This window comes from Castanea sativa, chromosome 6 (genome assembly GCF_040712315.1).
Source record: "Castanea sativa cultivar Marrone di Chiusa Pesio chromosome 6, ASM4071231v1".
Classification (NCBI taxonomy): domain Eukaryota; kingdom Viridiplantae; phylum Streptophyta; class Magnoliopsida; order Fagales; family Fagaceae; genus Castanea; species Castanea sativa.
In genome coordinates, this window is record NC_134018.1 from 28634003 (window position 1) to 28638312 (window position 4310).

The window sequence follows — 4310 nt, forward strand, 5'->3', positions numbered from 1 at the left end:
GTATCGTGAATCTTTTTTTCATTTTTATGTATCGTGTATCATATTGTATCGTATCGTGTATAGTAAGATACACAAACATTATATAAAATTTATAAAACATTATACACATACATATATTTATTATAAAATTGAAACATATGCAAATAATGACTACCTTAATTATCACTTGTGTTATAGTATTTGACTAAGCTAACCAAATAAACCAAATGGAAATATATTTTTAACATCCATATCCAAAAGATAAAAACATCCATATCCAAATTCATTAGAGTTCAAAGTCACTACATATTATATTAGTCAAAATACTTTTTTTCCTAATCATATTCATCAATGCCTAATCAAAATCATCAACCAAGTCAATGAAGTTATCATCTTGCAAAAACATTTCATCATTGACATCTTCTTCATCATCTCCAACATCCACTATCTCTTCTGGTTCTTCAACTTCAATAACTTTTTCTTTACTTTTCTTTTTGACATTCAAATTTCTTGGACCTATAAAAATAATAACAATATATATATATATATATAGATTGTCAAAATTAACATTTTATTCATAATTTAGAAAAGAAATTTTCAATTTAATATAAATCTATACCTCTCGTTCTTTTTCTATTACATCCTTCCTCATTAACTTCAAAACATTCATGAATGTCCATCCATGAAGTATCTTCGGGCAAGCAAGGTTCTTCCTTTTCGGTAATCCATTCATCATCAGATTCCATATCCGATAGACAAATTGGATCATATGATTCACCATTCTCTTCTCTCTTTATTTGTCTCAATTTCAAATTAATATTATAGTTTTCAAACACCAAAGTGTTCACTCTTTGTTGCTCAAGATGATTTCTTTTTTTGGTGTGTACATGATCAAAAGTACTCCAATTTCTTTCACATCTCGTTGCACTACAAGTTAGGCTTAAGACACATGTAGCTAAGTTTTGAAGCTCTTTGCAACAAGTTAGGCTTAAGACACATGTAGCTAAGTTTTGAAGCTCTTTGCAACGTACTCCTTAATTTTGCCACCACAATGCTATATTGCCAACAAGAGAAATTATAAAGGGCTACAATATAATTACGATAACAACAAATAAAAGGATGCATTAAGATGATGATGATATTGATAATCAATAATAATAATAACAATAGCACTTACCTAGCTGCTTCTTTGTTCTTATAAGTATAGCCATTTCTTTTCTAAACAAACCATCAGCTTTATCAAATTTCTCCAATTGTAGATCAATCCTACACCTCTCCAAAGTTGTAGGACACATCCTTTCAATCACTTCATAAAGTCAAAGTCTCACTTCTTCACTTGCAGCAAAGATGGGATCATAATGAAACCTATCACAATTATATATCTTATAAATAAATATGCAGACAAAATATAAAGATTAAGATTAAAATATATAACAATTCAAATAATAAACTTACTTATGATTGAGAAAATAAGCTGCTGCATGTAGAGGCTTATGAAGTTGAAGCTCCCATCTAGTTTCAAAAATTCTCAATATAGGTCTATATCTCCTTTGTACATCATTGAAATTTTCTGGATTTGCCCTTTTACTCTATCCATAGCTTCATATATGTAGCCCATTGCTGGTTTTGAATCACCATCTACAAGCCTTAAAACTTTTACTAAAGGGATCACACATTTCAAGGAAAATTTAATAGCAGACCAAAACTTTGGATCATTCAAGATAATTAATTGGACATTAATGCCATCACTTTTCTTTGCATAGGGACTCTTAGCCCATTCCTCAGATGTAAACATAAACCTTAGTCCAATTTTTTGTTGATATATACTCTTCAAAGTTAAGTAAGCAGTGGCAAATCTTGTGACACCTTGTCTTGCCAATTCCCTCCCTTTTGTATATTTTCTCATCAAATCAATCACCGAAATATGACGGTAAATAAAAATAGTGATCTTCTTTGTTTTTCTTATAGTATTTGCATGCACAAGCAAATCACCAATGTCATGAAGCATCAAATCAATAAAATGGGCAGCACAAGGATTCCAAAAGATCGTATGTCTTTTTTCTATTAATTTTTCACCAGTTGAAACATAAGCAGAAGTGCTATCTGTCACTACTTGTACCACATTCTCCTCTCCAATTTCTTGCACCAAGGAATCAAGTAATTGAAATCAAATTTTAGCATTCTTGGAAATATTAGAGGTGTCAATAGATTTAAGAAAAACTGTTCCCTTTGGACTATTGACAAGGAAGTTTGTGATAGACCTCTCTCTATAATCCGTCCATCCATCTGACATCAAAGTGCAACCTGTTTTTTTCCACTCATTTTTATACTTATCCAATGTGAAGTGCATATTTTCTACCTCTTTTTTCAAGAAAGTCACCCTTGTTTCATGATAAGTAGGGAGTTTTTATCCCTTGCCATAATTAGCAACTGAATCCATCATTTTTTTTTTTAAACAAAGGGCTCTTAACTAAAGGAAAAGGTATAGCATGAGCATAAAAAAATCTACAAATAGCCAAACAAGTTGCAGTACTTTCTTTCACCAAGGAAGGTAAAGCCACTTGTTTAGGATTTGATTTTCCTTTTAAATACGCATCCATGGTTCCCTTTTTTGTATCATCACCACCAATCTTTTGTAATTCATCTTCTTGAAGACATTCAACATTAAACTCATCATCAAGTTGCTCATTTTTTTTTAATGTTTTCCAAAAGATTGGCAAAATAACTTTTAACATCTTCGGGCACCTTCAAGCATGGTTTAACATCCTTATGAGTATGTGCCATATGGTTTTTCATTCTTATGACTCCACCCTAATATTCATTTGAGCAATAATTACATTTAAGATTAAGTCTACTTGTCTTATCATCATTAATACGTACACAATGATCCTAACTGGGATATTTTTCCTTATTTCTTTTCCTCCTATTACCCATTTTTTTATATATTTAAAAACAAACATGAACACATGAATTTATAGTCAATGAACAACTTGTATGTACACAAATTAAGCATCACAGCCACACTATCATAGATTCACAGTATCAATATTAACGTTACAAAATACATATATAAATATAAAATATTTATATATAAACACTCATATACATACATTAATTGATACATATTCAGTTATACTAAAATAATTTTTTATAAGCCACTTGGCTATATTAAACTAAATTAACTAATATAATAGGCTAATAAAAATAAATAATTACAATAATCTTTTTAGAAAGAATTAATCAAAAAAATTTATTAAGAAAAAAGAAAAACTAACCTTACACACACAGTGGACCCCGAAGGTGAGGCAGCACTTGTTGTTGTTGTTGTCTTGCTCTAGTAGCATCTGCGAGTGTGGGACTTTTGGGTTAGGAAAAGGAATAGAAGAAAAAGACAAGTTTTGGTCCTTGTGGAGCTTGTGGTCCCTTGATGAGAGATCTCTTGAAAGTTGGTGATCTAAAAACTAAAAAGATGAAAACAAAGAGAGAGGGAGCCAAAGGGTTTTGGGAAAGTTGAGAACTTGAGATACAGAGGAAAATATCAGAATAAAAAACGTGTGGGTGTGGCTGTGTGGTGTGGGTAAATAAACTTAATTGTGGTTCAAATTTTTTAGGGCTAAAAAAAATAAATAAAAAAAAATTTAATAATGCTTTTGTATTGGGCCAAACCACCAAAATAGCCCAATTTGTTTTAAAAAAAAATGGAAAAACGTTTTGAGCTAAACTTGAAAAACGTTTGGGTTGAAATTTTGGTTTAAAAAGCCTATTAAGCCAATTGTTTATCTATCATCCAATACAACCGATACACACGATACGTATGATACATACAACTGTATCGTCCGATTCATAAGCACCTACGATACATATCGATGATACACCACTTTTTTCAAATGATATGATACATATTGCATATTGTATGATACTGACAACTATGACCTATGCATTAATGCATGATCATATCATATGTAGGTTCATGGCAAAACAAAGAAAGCATTGAAGGAAAACCCTAATCTAACAAGTTAAGGATGATTAAGCAAACAAACAGAGAAATAAAGACATATACATGTGGAAATAAGCTAGAATAGAGACATATTAAACAAAAGAAATAAAGAAATAGAAGTAGAAAAGGTCGAATTAGGGTTTTTGGGCTCAAGTTTGAGTGCGCATACCTGGCCTGCGTACACAACCCAGTTGAATGCGTACGCATACTTTGAGTATGCATATGCATACACGCCCAAGCCCTAACCCAAAAACAACACAAAAAAAAAAAAAACTTAAAAATTATAAATTTAACAACTTATCATGCTTTAAAACAGAAAAATACTAAACCCTAG

The 4310-nt window shown here is 30.9% G+C and overlaps 1 long non-coding RNA gene across 1 annotated transcript; it reads right to left on the reverse strand.

Annotated features, from left to right (window-relative positions):
- Positions 1-209: 209 nt before the first annotated feature.
- Positions 210-3495, reverse strand: LOC142638162 (uncharacterized). The gene is made up of 5 exons (XR_012844984.1): positions 3255-3495; positions 1435-1617; positions 1157-1344; positions 599-1033; positions 210-495 (listed from the first exon to the last, which is right to left on the reverse strand). It is a non-coding gene; the product is annotated as an uncharacterized LOC142638162 (long non-coding RNA).
- Positions 3496-4310: the final 815 nt, after the last annotated feature.